This window comes from Orcinus orca, chromosome 2 (assembly GCF_937001465.1).
Source record: "Orcinus orca chromosome 2, mOrcOrc1.1, whole genome shotgun sequence".
In the NCBI taxonomy this organism is placed as follows: domain Eukaryota; kingdom Metazoa; phylum Chordata; class Mammalia; order Artiodactyla; family Delphinidae; genus Orcinus; species Orcinus orca.
In genome coordinates, this window is record NC_064560.1 from 148397162 (window position 1) to 148413633 (window position 16472).

A 16472-nucleotide genomic window follows, 5' to 3' on the forward strand; every position below is an offset into this window, starting at 1 on the left:
TAACTGATTTATATTCTTTTGAAATAAATGGTAAGGCACGCTGAAAAGGCTATAATCTTACTAAAAGAGACCCGTTGAATATTAAATTCAAACTCTGTGCCAATGTTCCTTGAAGATGAACATCAAACACTTAGAAACATAAATTACATATTATTTATGGTTATAAACAGCATCACTAGTGCCACTTTTCCATTTCCATCTCTTAAATCATGCTACTTCTGATGATTCTGCTCTCATGATTTAGCATACTCATCTATTTTATGATTTATTCTTTCATGGAGATGTAATGAGAAAAAACTTCTAAAAGATATAGATATAAGATGGATAGATAGATAGATATTTGATATTTTCTTTATCCATCTATCCTGTGGACACTTAGCTTGTTTCCATACCTTGGCTAATGTGAATAAAGCTGCAGTGAACATGGGGGTGCAGCTATCTCTTAGAGATACTGATTTCATTTCCTTCAAATACATACCCAGTAGTACGATTGTAGCTTCGAACGGTAGTTCTATTTTTAATTTTTTGAAGAAACACCATACTGTTTGCTACACTGTTGGCGGGAGTATAAAATGCCAATTTATCTTGAGTTAAATTGTTCATACGTATTCTGGGCTCTCTGTTTCACTGGTTTGCTTCTGCATCAAATCCAGTATTGTTTTTTCTAATGTAGTTCTTCCAATGTGCTCTCATTCTATTCATTCTATCATATTACCTACCCCCACTGCACTGTAACTTTGTATTTTCCTACTCCCTTATAGTCATTTTAGATTTTAAGCTCTATGGGGCTAGGAGCTGTGTCTATAGTGTATACTCTGCCCATGCTTGAGGCAGATTAGTCATAAAAATGTACTCATCAAACATTGATACCTGAGAGGGAAAGACTCTTTAAGTCTTCCTTTCAAAATTTTATAAGGTATTTTGCATATTTTCCCTCAAATTTCTGAATAATTTGTTAAGCACTCCTCCCAACTCATTGCAGTTTTGCCTGGGATGATATTAAATATATGGATTCATTTGAGAAGAATATATGACTTTTGATATTGATTCAATATTGAATTTATGATTTTCCATTTATAAAAGTGGGATGCATTTTTATGAGATTTGTTTTAGGCTTCGCACTAAAATTTAGCATTTTTCTTTCTTGTGAAGTATATCATGTGCTACTTATTATTTTATAAATGAAAGAGTTTTTTGTTAAATTTCTCAACTAGCTATTGCTGGTTGAGAAATAAATTCTTCAATTCTTAGAAGAATTAGAAATAAAATTTCTAATTTATTAGAAATTTTATTTCTAAATAAAATTTATTTCTAAATTAGAAATAAAATTTCAATTCTAAAATTCTTATTAATTTGAACAGTTTTGTACTTCATTTTCATGGGTTTTACAGGTACATAATTGTATCTTAAGTACATTTTAAGAATTTGGATCATTTTTCTGATATTGACTACTCTGATTTCTTTTTATTGTGTCACTGATAGGCTAATATTTCCAGAACCATATTAAATACCATCAGTGAGCATTATTTTCTGTTGTCTTAACTTTTACAGAAATGACTCTAAAGTTTCAACATGAAGTTTAAAGTTGACCGTTTGCTTCAGATAACTTTTTTTGTTATGCTAAAACTGTTTTTTATTGTATTCTTAGTTTACAAAGAGATTTTCCCAAATGCTGACAGTTTGAACCGAAGGACTCACTTATTATAGGTATTTGAGGCTACTGTGGAAGTTGACATAGTCCTTTCAATGCAAATGTCTCTCTATCCTCCTACAGTGAGGAAGGACAAAGTGGAAGGATAGTAGAAGGTCAGTGTTGTGTCTCTTTCTTCAAGGGAAGCAATCAGTGCACTGCCAGAACACTGATGCTCTGGTACATAAAGTTTACAAAGTGGAGTCTATTTTTTTCTCCATTAGAGGAAAACATATATTTGTTAAATCAATCAATCAATCACTTAATGAATACTTAGTGCCTAGGATGCTTCGAAGACTAGGCAAATGTTAGCTATATACAGACTAGTTATAAAACTAGAGTCACCTCAGAAGCCTGTATTAACCTGCTAGTTTTCTTATTTGTAAAGAAATAATAATTAAATAACCCTTATTTTCTTAAAGGGACTCATTAAATGTGGCCCTTTAATGACTGTTGTTTGGGCTATAAAGTGTTCTTAAAATAAGTAAATTTCCTGTGGGATGTCCATATTATTACTTATTTATAAAAATTAGAAGACACATAGGATATATGTTCTCACATAGCAACATGTGGCTTTAGTTGCCACAGTCCCCACCACTCCCTATTGTCCTATTCCCATTCTGTTTACCATTCATATCTTTAAAGGCATGTTATGTTGTGAGTTTTATAAGTCCTTATAAAAGTGGATTGTTTACTCAGAATTTTTGAGCCAGGGAACATGCTACTAGTTATTTGGAGATGATTTTGCCTAGGTAGATAAATATCAATCTTCTTGTACAATGTTTTTAAAACTATAATTACTTTTAAATATACATTCTGAATTCCAGTCTTGTTCCTAATAAATGGTCAGCAAAAACAATTTTTAATATCCCTGGTAAATGACTGCTCAGAGCCAAGTAGAAAATAATTTCTTTCAATTCTACAGAGTTTTGTAGTTAAAAACCATTTTCCTGTACATCTTTCTCTAACTGAACAGACAATGTGTCTGGCCCATTTTTTAATATTTTATAATGCTTGGCATGATGCCTTACACGGAGTAGATATTCAATAAATATTTGTTACACAGTATATAAAAGAATGACCCATTCCATGGTTTGTAGTAGCAGAAAAAATATTTTGGGGTTAGATAGTCAGCTTCAATTATTTCCAAAAGCACTTATCAACATGTGTCACTTTCTCATCATTACCAGAAGAACAAAGTAACTTTTACAAATTGTTGAAAAAAGATTGAATGTACATATATGATTCGCTGAAAAATACATATATTTTTCAATTATTGAACTGGGATTTTTCATTGTAAAAATACATTAAGGAAAAAAATACGATGCTAGAAATTGCTTGTAAAAGAGTTATGTAGGCACCTGATACTTAGGACCAATTGACCAGTTAAGTGTTTTCAAATGTCAGCTTTCAATCACTTGTAAAGCCAATTATATCCAAAAAAAAGATACCAACTCCAGGCTGATAGAACTAGATCATTTTATTGAGGGATTAAAAGCTGATTTGAGCAAATACTTCAAGAAAAAGTGAGGGAAGGAATATTTGTATAGAAGTCCCAGAATGAATCATTTTAGCCCTATCTTTAACTTTCCTACTTAAGAATGGATTGCTATATAAATACCTTTGCTTCTTTAAGTTCTTTATTTTACTATGAATATCCCAACTGCTTGAAAGCAAATTCCATGAAAAAATAGACCAGGCAAGTGTTGTTCCTCCCTTTGGCACAGACTAATTTCTGCAAATTCAGTCAGTTATGCTAAGTTTCTCTTCCAGTTGTTCTTAATCTTGGCTGTAAAGTAGAATCACCTGGGGAGATTAATTAAAAAATTACATATCTGGGTCCCATCCATGGAGATTCAGATTTGATTGATCTGAGGTGCATCCTGGGCATTTTCTTTTCCTAACTATTCCTCTTTACTTTAGCCCACAGCAGTTTGAGAACCACTTGTCTAACCGATGATTCATAATATCCCATTAACACCTCAGAATATCTTATCTTCTCTCACTTTCAGGTGAAAAAAAAAGATGTTTTCTTTGCTTCAGATTCCATGGAATAAAATATATAAAAACACAGTTTTACAGAAAGAATGGTCCAGGTAAAGGTTGTTTTAAACCTAATGCAATGTCTGATTCTGTCTATATTTTCTTGAGTATTTTTTTCAACCTCTTCTTGAGAGACAGAGGAAGAGAGAGAGAGAGATCTTTGCATCCCGCCATTTCCAAATACCCATGGTTATATATCCTGAATATATCTATAGTCTCCGTTCTCATATATTATTTGAAGCTATAATTTTTTTCCCACTCAAAACAACCACATCAACAAAAGGCAAATGTTCTTTTCTTTCTTACTCTAAGCATTACACTGCTGAACTTTCAACAGCTTGTGTCACAATTGCCACCATATCTAACCTTGAATAGGCTTTTTACAAGCTTCTATTGAATTGAAAAAGCACTTGAATCACTTTGAGACTATTTCTCACTGAGAAACAGGAGTCCCTGAATGATTACAGAGAATAAAAATTCTTCAATATATAAGAGACATTTTATCCTCATAACTAGTATCCCTCATGAGAGCACTGATAGCATGATAGCACCCCCATGACCAATTTTCAGAATTTGAATACGATTGAACACAATGTGAACTATACTTCTGTGTCAAGATGGCAGAGCCCTCTTTTAATTTTGAAACTCACTTTTACCAGGCAGAATGGATTCTGATAATACTATTCAAACCAAAGTGAGACATCGTTCTCTAAGTGAGACCCACAACCAGAAACATAAGCATCATCAGAGAACTTGTTAGAAGCCCAAATTCTCAGGCCCTAACACACACTTACTGAACCAGAATCTCTGGGAGCAGGCCTAGAAATCTGTGTTTTAATAAGCACCCCCCAGGTGATTCTGATACATGTTAAAATTTTATTAAGCACTATTCTAAAGGGAAGATGGCCCCCTTATACCTAGAATAAACTAACTTCAACCCATGTCAGAGTAAGGGAAGAGACAAGTAGATATTCTTTTATACTCTGATACCTTCAGGGAGTTGTGAATTCTAAAAAGGAAACATTTACCCAACATAAAAAATAAATAAATAAATAAGACAGTGATTAAAGGGTCAAATCGCAGGTTGCTACAATTCAAGGGATGTTTAATGGTGTTACATAGAAAATAACATGGCATTCATGCTTCTGTACCATGGGAGGATTCTGTAGAGGTTGGACCCAATGTGGAATTTAATCTTTCTCTCAAAAGGAATTGAGATATAATGCAGCTCCGTCTGAACACACAAGAAGCTGGCCAGGGGCACAAACATGTCTCAGAGAGACAGAGAACAGAACCCCCAAATGCTAGCCTACTACACAACATTTCCAGGAAATAAGTCACTGAGAGAAGCCATTTTCAGAGTGCCTGGGAAGAGAAAGCTACCTCCTCCATGAATTCTGTGAAACTAAAAGCATAATCAAGTGAAGCTCAAGAGATGCAGTCAACAAAGGCCTTGTGTTTATACCCATTCCTCTGCCAAAAGAAAAAAAATCTCTAATGGCTCCTTTTTTGTGTCTGGTTATAGAAAAATCTTATTCTGAAATTTGAGTTTGATAAAAGGACTATTTCCTGCAAACAGGATGGAATGAGATAACATGATTAGTCATGCCTGTCCACTGAAAGGAAGGAACAGAAGACATTGTTCAACGGTGAGTGTAGATCTCCATATGTGGTAGATTACACACGTGCAGTTATTCAAAGGCTTATATGAAGAAGGCTGGTATGGATAGCAGCTGCTTCTACTAGCTGGAGAGATTCAGGGCGGTTTGAGAATACAAAGTTTCCAACCTCATTCATGCCTCCAGAGCATGTTCCCAATCAAACATGTATCATAAGGCCCTGCTCTTTACTTCTAGTTCCCCTACCTTAGCTTAAAATCCTGGGAGAGTTGAGCATTTAATTAGTGCTGCAACTCTGCAGCTCTCACAGTCAAGGCATGGGTGCAATCTTCAGTCATATATGCCCTATTGCAATAGGAGATGGGTACTTCTTTAAAGCTACTTTTCAGTTTTCTGATTTTCCATTTGTGTTCTGTGTTGGGTATTTAATATCTCTTTCTCCCTCTGTATGTTCTTAGGGCCATCAGAGAAAGATATAATATGTGCAGTCATGTTTGTCACCATAGTGACTAACTGCCATAGCTACTTTATCTCTCAATACTTTTGCCTCTATCTGTATGCCATCTCATGCACCACCAGTGATAATCTGAGTAATAATGAGCTCACAAACAGACCATTACCCATCTGAAAGGAGGCTATCAATGTGCTTCTTAAAGAACCCTCCAAAATCTTCTTCTGTATCAGTCAGGGGCCTGGCAGAAATCCTGTGGACTTGATGCAGTATTAATAAATTTCAAGAACTCACTCTCCTCCTACCGTTCAGTCTTCTGCTGTGCCTCCCAATTGCCAAACCCAAGTGGAAATCAGGTAGTAGAGAGCCAGTTGATGCGGTTCATCAATGCCTCCGAGACACAAAGTGGAGGATAAATCTGGAGAAGAAAGTGGAAGACATCTAGTATACCTACTATCTAAGCACTAAACACAGTATTTGACTTTCAATTTTCTTTCTTGATAAAATCTACCAATATTTCTTATAAAATGTTTAATATGGATGCTGACATCTGCTTTTTTATATTCATCCAAGTGCAGAAAACAATATAGCAAGCCTGAGACTGCTATCCTTAGAAAGGCCTGCTTGTCCGTTTGGCCCTTGCCTGTAGTCCGGAAACTTGGCTGGGAAACATTCTCACAGTGATATAAAACTTTGCTTAATGGTAAGAGTGGTTCATCATGCCTAACCTGTATAACGAGGTTTATGCTGAGGGTCTGCTTTCCTTTGAAAGTGTGGAATTTCAGTGTTTATAGTCAATCATGTGACCAACCCGAATAAAATTCCTGGACTGCTAGGGTCAAAAGAGCTTCCCTTAAAAAAAAAAAAAAAGAGCTTCCCTTATAGACCATTTCACATGTGCTGTTACAATTGACTACTGGAGGAATTAAGCTCATCCTGTGTGACTCCACTGGAAAAAGACTCTTATAAGGTTGTGCGTGGTTTCCTCTGGACTTCACCCCATGCACCTTTTCCCTTTGCTGATTTACCTTTGAATGCTTTCACTGTGATAAATCATAGCCATGAGTACCACTCCATGCCAAGTCCTATGAGACTGAACTTGGAGGTGGTCTTGCAGACCCCCAACATAATACCATACACTAGTGTTATAAAATCATAGGTAGAATTTTTACTCATTCTTTCAAACATTTTTGACTGCCCTCTATAACACAGCCATTTGGTGTGTCTAGAAAATAATCTTAAAAATTAAACAATTTTCAAAACCTATAGTTTAGCTGTTATAATGAAGTTAAAAGTTATTTTCAAGTAGACATAAAACTTCCTTGTTTTATTTTGCCATTATCCTACATTGCTGTCCCAAATAATCAAACAACGTAAAACAGAAAATTCAAGTGTTTGAATAAGATGCCACTGTCTACCAATAGCATTACTTCTCAGAATGACACAGAGCATGAGATTTGGGGCATAGCATTTATCTTTTATAGAAATTTCTCCAAGTACTGAAACAAATATTAGGAAACAAGTGTATATGCTTTAGGATCAAAGTAATAACGGTGATCTTTTTGATGCTAAATCTAAACCTACTCAGGCTTATGATTAACAAACTTGAGAGGTAACTTTATGTGTCAATATACATAAGATCTTTGACCAAATGTATACTTACGTTTTAAAAGCTGAACTTGGGCTTTCCTGGTGGCGCAGTGGTTGAGAGTCTGCCTGCCGATGCAGGGGGCACGGGTTCGTGCCCCGGCCCGGGAAAATCCCACATGCCACGGAGCGGCTGGGCCCGTGAGCCATGGCCGCTGAGCCTGCGCGTCTGCAGCCTGTGCTCTGCAATGGGAGAGGCCACAACAGTGAGAGGCCTGCATACCACACACACAAAAAAAGTTGAACTCAACTTTTTTTTTCTTATTCATGATTTCCAAATGTTCTACTTAACCTTTTCTTCCTGCACCTTATTTAAAAATCTTTACGGGGGGGGACCTTGAAGATGGCGGAAGAGTAAGACGCGGAGATCACCTTCCTCCCCACAGATACACCAGAAATACATCTACACGTGGAACAACTCCTACAGAACACCTACTGAAGGCTGGCAGAAGACCTCAGACCTCCCAAAAGGCAAGAAACTCCCCACGTACCTGGGTAGGGCAAAAGAAAAAAGAAAAAACAGAGACAAAAGAATAGGGACGGCACCTGCACCAGTGGGAGGGAGCTGTGAAGGAGGAAAAGTTTCCACACACTAGGAAGCCCCTTCGCGGGCGGAGACTGCGGGAGGCGGAGGGGGGAGCTTCGAAGCCGCGGAGGAGTGCACAGCAACGGGTGCGGAGGGCAAAGCGGGGAGATTCCCGCACAGAGGATCGGTGCCGACCGGCACTCACCAGCCCGAGAGGCTTGTCTGCTCACCCGCCGGGGCGGGGCTGTGAGCTGAGGCTCTGAGGCTCGGGTTTCGGTTTCGGACGGAGCGCAGGGAGAGGACTGGGGTTGGCGGCTTGAACATAGCCTGAAGGGGTTGGTGCACGACGGCTAGCCGGGAGGGAGTCCGGGGAAAAGTCTGCACCTGCCGAAGAGGCAGGAGACTTTTTCTTCCCTCTTTGTTTCCTGGTGCGTGAGGAGAGGGGTTTAAGAACGCTGCTTAAAGGAACCCCAGAGACGGGCACGAGCCGCGGCTAAAAGCGCGGACCCCAGAGACGGGCGCAAGCCGCGGCTAAAAGCGCGGACCCCAGAAACGGGCGGGAGACGCTAAGGCTGCTGCTGTCGCCACCGAGGGGCCTGTGTGCGAGCACAGGTCACTCTCCACACCCCTATTCCGCGGAGCCTGTGCAGCCCGCCACTGCCAGGTTCCCGGGATCCAGGGACAGCTTCCCCGGGAGAACGCAAGGCGGACCTCAGGCTGGTGCAAAGTCATGCCGGACTTTGCCGCCGCAGGCCCGCCCCGCACTCCGTTCCCCTCCCTCCCCGCCAGCCTGAGTGCGCCAGAGCCCCCAAATCAGCGGCTCCTTTAACCCCGTCCTGTCTGAGCAAAAAACAGGCGCACTCCAGCGACCTACACGCAGAGGCAGGGCCAAATCCAAAGCTGAGCCCCTGTGAGCTGTGAGAACAAAGAAGAGAAAGGGAAATCTCTCCCAGCAGCCTCAGAAGCAGCGGATTAAAGCTCCACAATCAACTTGATATACCCTGCATCTGTGGAATACCTGAATAGACAACGAATCATCCCAAATTAAGGAGGTGGACTTTGAGAGCAAGATCTATGATTTTTTTCCCTATTCCTCTTTTTCTGAGTGTGTATGTGTATGCTTCTGTGTGAGATCTTGTCTGTATAGTCTTGCTTCCACCATTTGTCCTAGGGTTCTATCCGTCCATGTTTTTTTTTTTTAATTTTTTTCTTAATAATCAATTTTAATTTTAATAACGTTATTATACTTTACCTTCGTTCTTTCTTTCTTTCTTTCTTTCCTTCCTTCCTTCCCTCCTTTAGACAACGAATCATCCCAAATTGAGGAGGTGGTCTCTGACAGCAAGATTTATGATTTTTCCCCCCTTACCTCTTTTAGTGAGGGTGTATGTGTATGCTTCTGTGTAAGATTTTGTCTGTATAGCTTTGCTTCCAACATTTGTCCTAAGGTTCTATCCGTCCCTTTTTTTTTTCTAAATAAGAATTTTTTAATTCAATAACTTTATTATACTTTATTTTATTTTTACTGTATCTTCTTTCTTTCTGTCTTTTTTCCTTCTTTCCCTCCTTCCTTCCTTCCTCCCTCCCTCCCTCCCTCCTTTCTTTCCTTCTTGCCTTCTTTCCTTCTTTGCTTCTTTCTTTCTTTCTTCCTTCCTTCCTTCCTTCCTTCCCTCCTTTCCTTCTTTCTTTCCTCATACTTCTACTAATTCCCTCTACTTTTTCTCCCTTTTATTCTGAGCCGTGTGGATGAAAGGCTCTTGTTGCCCCAGCCAGGAGTCAGGGCTCTGCATCTGAGGTAGGAGAGCCAACTTCAGGACACTGGTCAACAAGAGACCTCCCAGCTCCACATAAGATCAAACGGTGAAAATCTCCCAGAGTCCTCCATCTTAACACCAGCACCCAGCTTCACTCAACGACCAGCAAGCCACAGTGCTGGACAACCTATGCCAAACAACTAGCAAAACAGGAACACAACCCCACCCATTAGCAGAGAGGCTGCCTAAAATCATAATAAGGCCACGGACACCCCAAAACACACCACCAGACGTGAACCTGCCCACTAGAGAGACAAGATCCAGCCTCATCCACCAGAACACAGGCACTAGTCCCCTCCACCAGGAAGCCTACACAACCCACTGAACCAACCTTAGCCACTGGAGACAGACATCAAAAACAGCGGGAACTATGAACCTGCAGTCTGCAAAAAGGAGACCCCAAACACAGTAAGATAAGCAAAATGAGAAGACAGAAAAACACACAGCAGTTAAAGGAGCAAGATAAAAATGCACCAGACCTGACAAATGAAGAGGAAATAGCCAGTCTACCTGAAAAAGAATTCAGAATAATGATAGTAAGGATGATCCGAAATCTTGGAAATAGAATGGACAAAATGCAAGAAACATTTAACAAGGACCTAGAAGAAATAAAGATGAAACAAGCAATGATGAACAACACAATAAATGAAATTAAAAGTACTCTAGATGGGATCAATAGCAGAATAACTGAGGCAGAAGAACGGATAAGTGACCTGGAAGATAAAATAGTGGAAATAACTACTGCAGAGCAGAATAAAGAAAAAAGAATGAAAAGAACTGAGGACAGTCTCAGAGACCTCTGGGACAACATTAAACGCACCAACATTCGAATTATAGGGGTTCCAGAAGAAGAAGAGAAAAAGAATGGGACTGAGAAAATATTTGAAGAGATTATAGTTGAAAACTTCCCTAACATGGGAAAGGAAATAGTTAATCAAGTCCAGGAAGCACAGAGAGTCCCATACAGGATAAATACAAGGTGAAATATGCCAAGACACATATTAATCAAACTGTCAAAAATTAAATACAAAGAAAGCATATTAAAAGCAGCAAGGGAAAAACAACAAATAACACATAAGGGAATCCCCATAAGGTTAACAGCTGATCTCTCAGCAGAAACCCTACAAGCCAGAAGGGAGTGGCAGGACATACTGAAAGTGATGAAGGAGAAAAACCTGCAGCCAAGACTACTCTACCCAGCAAGGATCTCATTCAGATTTGATGGAGAAATTAAAACCTTTACAGACAAGCAAAAGCTGAGAGAGTTCAGTACCACCAAACCAGCTTTACAACAAATGCTAAAGGATCTTCTCTAGGCAAGAAACACAAGAGAAGGAAAAGACCTATAATAACGAACCCAAAACAATTTAGAAAATGGGAATAGGAACATACATATCGATAATTACCTTAAATGTAAATGGACTAAATGCTCCCACCAAAAGACACAGATTAGCTGAACGGATACAAAAACAAGACCCTTATATATGCTGTCTACAAGAGACCCACTTCAGACCTAGAGACACATACAGACTGAAAGTAAGGGGATGGAAAAATATATTCCATGCAAATGGAAACCAAAAGAAAGCTGGAGTAGCAATTCTCATATCAGACAAAATAGACTTTAAAATAAGGACTATTAAAAGAGACAAAGAAGGACACTACATAATGATCAAGGGATCGATCCAAGAAGAAGATATAACAATTGTAAATATTTATGCACCCAACATAGGAGCACCTCAATACATAAGGCAAATACTAACAGCCATAAAAGGGGAAATCGACAGTAACACATTCATAGTAGGGGACTTAAACACCCCACTTTCACCCATGGACAGATCATCCAAAATGAAAATAAGGAAACACAAGCTTTAAATGATACATTAAACAAGATGGACTTAATTGATATTTATAGGACACTCCATCCAAAAACAACAGAATACACATGTTTCTCAAGTGCTCATGGAACATTCTCCAGGATAGATCATATCTTGGGTCACAAATCAAGCCTTGGTAAATTTAAGAAAATTGAAATTGTATCAAGTATCTTTTCTGACCACAATGCCATGAGACTAGATATCAATTACAGGAAAAGATCTGTAAAAAATACAAACACATGGAGGCTAAACAATACACTACTTAATAATGAAGTGATCACTGAAGAAATCAAAGAGGAAATCAAAAAATACCTAGAAACAAATGACAATGGAGACACAACGACCCAAAACCTATGGGATGCAGCAAAAGCAGTTCTAAGGGGGAAGTTTATAGCAATACAAGCCCACCTTAAGAAGCAGGAAACATCTCGAATAAACAACCTAACCTTGCACCTCAAGCAATTAGAGAAAGAAGAACAAAAAAACCCCAAAGCTAGCAGAAGGAAAGAAATCATAAAAATCAGATCAGAAATAAATGAAAAAGAAATGAAGGAAACAATAGCAAAGATCAATAAAACTAAAAGCTGGTTCTTTGAGAAGATAAACAAAATAGATAAACCACTAGCCAGACTCTTCAAGAAAAAAAGGGAGAAGACTCAAATCAATAGAATTAGAAATGAAAAAGGAGAGGTAACAACTGACACTGCAGAAATAAAAGAGATCATGAGAGATTACTACAAGCAACTCTATGCCAATAAAATGGACAATCTGGAAGAAATGGACAAATTCTTAGAAATGTACAACCTGCCAAGACTGAATCAGGAAGAAATAGAAAATATGAACAGACCAATCACAAGCACTGAAATTGAAACTGTGATTAAAAATCTTCCAACAAAGAAAAGCCCAGGACCAGATGGCTTCACAGGCGAATTCTATCAAACGTTTAGAGAAGAGCTAACACCTATCCTTCTCAAACTCTTTCAAAATATAGCAGAGGGAGGAACACTCCCAAACTCCTTCTACGAGGCCACCATCACCTTGATACCAAAACCAGACAAGGATGTCACAAAGAAAGAAAACTACAGGCCAATATCACTGATGAACATAGATTCAAAAATCCTCAACAAAATACTAGCAAACAGAATCCAACAGCACATTAAAAGGATCATACACCATGATCAAGTGGGGTTTATTCCAGGAATGCAAGGATTCTTCAATATACGCAAATCTATCAATGTGATAAACCATATTAACAAATTGAAGGAGAAAAACCATATGATCATCTCAATAGATGCAGAGAAAGCTTTTGACAAAATTTAACACCCATTTATGATAAAAACCCTGCAGAAAGTAGGCATAGAGGGAACTTTGCTCAACATAATAAAGGCCATATATGACAAGCCCACAGCAAACATCGTCCTCAATTGTGAAAAACTGAAAGCATTTCCACTAAGATCAGGAACAAGACAAGGTTGCCCACTCTCACCACTCTTATTCAACATAGTTTTGGAAGTTTTAGCCACAGCAATCAGAGAAGAAAAGGAAATAAAAGGAATCCAAATCGGAAAAGAAGAAGTAAAGCTGTCACTGTTTGCAGATGACATGATCCTATACATAGAGAATCCTAAAGATGCTACCAGAAAACTACTAGAGCTAATCAATGAATTTGGTAAAGTGGCAGGATACAAAATTAATGCACAGAAATCTCTGGCATTCCTATATACTAATGATGAAAAATCTGAAAGTGAAATCAAGAAAACACTCCCATTTACCATTGCAAAAAAAGAATAAAATATCTAGGAATAAACCTACCTAAGGAGACAAAAGACCTGTATGCAGAAAATTATAAGACACTGATGAAAGAAATTAAAGATGATACAAATAGATGGAGAGATATACCATGTTCTTGGATTGGAAGAATCAACATTGTGAAAATGACTCTACTACCCAAAGCAATCTATAGATTCAATGCAATCCCTATCAAACTACCACTGGCATTTTTCACAGAACTAGAACAAAAAATTTTGCAATTTGTATGGAAATACAAAAGACCCCGAATAGCCAAAGCAATCTTGAGAACGAAAAGAGGAACTGGAGGAATCAGGCTCCCTGACTTCAGACTATACTACAAAGCTACAGTTATCAAGACGGTATGGTACTGGCACAAAAACAGAAAGATCAATGGAACAGGATAGAAAGCCCAGAGATAAACCCATGCACATATGGACACCTTATCTTTGATAAAGGTGGCAGGAATGTACAGTGGAGAAAGGACGGCCTCTTCAATAAGTGGTGCTGGGAAAACTGGACAGGTACATGTAAAAGTATGAGATTAGATCACTCCCTAACACCATACACAAAAATAAGCTCAAAATGGATTAAAGACCTAAATGTAAGGCCAGAAACTATCAAACTCTTAGAGGAAAACATAGGCAGAATACTCTATGACATAAATCACAGCAGGATCCTTTCTGACCCACCTCCTAGAGAAATGAAAATTAAAAACAAAAATAAACAAATGGGACCTAATGAAACTTCAAAGCTTTTGCACAGCAAAGGAAACCATAAACAAGACAAAAATACAACCCTCAGAATGGGAGAAAATATTTGCAAATGAAGCAACCGACAAAGGATTAATCTCCAAAATTTACAAGCAGCTCATGCAGCTCAATAACAAAAAAACAAACAACCCAATCCAAAAATGGGCAGAAGACCTAAATAGACATTTCTCCAAAGAAGATATACAGACTGCCAACAAACACATGAAGGAATGCTCCACATCATTAATCATTAGAGAAATGCAAATCCAAAGTACAATGAGATATCATCTCACACCAGTCAGAATGGCCATCATCAAAAAATCTAGAAACAATAAATGCTGGAGAGGGTATGGAGAAAAGGGAACACCCTTGCACTGCTGGTGGGAATGTGAATTGGTTCAGCCACTATGGAGAACAGTATGGAGGTTCCTTAAAAAACTACAAATAGAACTACCATATGACCCAGCAATCCCACTACTGGGCATATACCCTGAGAAAACCAAAATTCAAAAATAGTCATGTACCAAAATGTTCATTGCAGCTCTATTTACAATAGCCCGGAGATGGAAACAACCTAAGTTTCCATCATCGGATGAATGGATAAAGAAGATGTGGCACATATATACAATGGAATATTACTCAGCCATAAAAAGAAACGAAATTGAGCTATTTGTAATGAGGTGGATAGACCTAGAGTCTGTCATACAGAGTGAAGTAAGTCAGAAAGAGAAAAACAAATACCGTATGCTAACACATATATATGGAATTTAAGAAAAAAAAATGTCATGAAGAACCTGGGGTAAGGCAGGAATAAAGACGCAGACCTCCTAGAGAACGGACTTGAGGTTATGGGGAGGGGGAAGGGTGAGCTGTGACAGGGCGAGAGAGAGTCATGGACATATACACACTAACAAATGTAGTAAGGTAGATAGCTAGTGGGAAGCAGCCGCATGGCACAGGGATATTGGCTCGGTGCTTTGTGACAGCCTGGAGAGGTGGGATAGGGAGGATGGGAGGGAGGGAGACACAAGAGGGAAGACATATGGGAACATATGTTTATGTATGCCTGATTCACTTTGTTATAAAGCAGAAACTAACACACCATTGTAAAGCAATTATACCCTAATAAAGATGTTAAAAAAAAAATCTTTACGCATTAAACACTTTTAAATAACAACTTTAGGTTTTGAGGTCTATGCTTTGTTTTAATCTCAGCAACAGCTGTCTAACATAATAGAAATTTGAGAACTCCCAATGCTTTTTAATCAACAACTTCTTGCATATTTTAGAAGTGTATAATTGAGAGTTTTCTACCTCTTGTAACAACGATATGGGCAAAAGGTTTTTAAAGTAGGAGAATAAAAATACAAAAATGAACTAAATTAACTGAGATCTCTTAAAACTAAAAGTAGCCTTACAATTGTTTTTCTGTACTATAAATCTGACCACTAAATAGTTTTATTTATAGAGCAGAGACAGATGTTTAAATACATTAAAAGCTATCTATTTTAACATGGTGTCACATTTGGGGATTGGATATATTTCTTTTGAACTGACCAAGAATGTCAGTGGTATATTGTGTTAGATCAGTTGTTGACCTTCAAGAAGATGTGAACTTTATGAAGAAAAAAAGCCCATGTAGTCATAGTAAAACGTAGTGACTAATGGCCGTTTTCTTTATAAATAGTGATTCTAGAGATGGAAAGAAAAAAATTGGTTTAAAAATATTTGAATCACACACACACACAAAAAACCCAAACACCCAAACTCAGTAATGGAACCTATATGAGAGAAATGTATATATAATTTTAGAGGTGGAAAATTTTTTCCTCTACCCTTCTGGGTTCTTCTGGGTGATCTAATAATTAAATTGGCATGAGACAGATTAACAGGAGAAAAACACATTTAATTAAGTACATATGGGGGTCCCATAGGATATGAAACCCCTAGGCAGTCAGGCAATTGAGACTTACATATCATTCAGAGCCAAGAAGGGGATAGGGATCTAGTACTGCAAAGGAGAGGAAGATAGAAAGAAAAAATGTTTGGTAAATAAATGATTGCCATGCCATGCAGAGACAATGGAAGACCGAGAGAAATTTGAAACAGGCCCTGCTGAGCTCCCCCACGCCTCCACCTCTGCCCCTCCCCAGTTTACCACATCTAGCCCACACTCTTTGCAGTTCTCCGGTGATAACTCTCTTCCTGGACCAGGTCCTCTATCTAAATCTTTTAGGCAGTTGAGGGGGATGTAAAGGCTCTACCTGA

The 16472-nt window shown here is 38.3% G+C and overlaps 1 long non-coding RNA gene across 1 annotated transcript in view; it reads left to right on the plus strand.

Moving 5' to 3' along the window:
- Window positions 1–14514: 14514 nt before the first annotated feature.
- LOC125963682 (uncharacterized) overlaps window positions 14515–16472 on the plus strand; it is a 159294-nt gene continuing 157336 nt past the window's right edge. The window contains exon 1 of the long non-coding RNA XR_007476032.1: window positions 14515–14986. This is a non-coding gene — a long non-coding RNA (uncharacterized LOC125963682). The remainder of the gene's footprint in view (window positions 14987–16472) is intronic.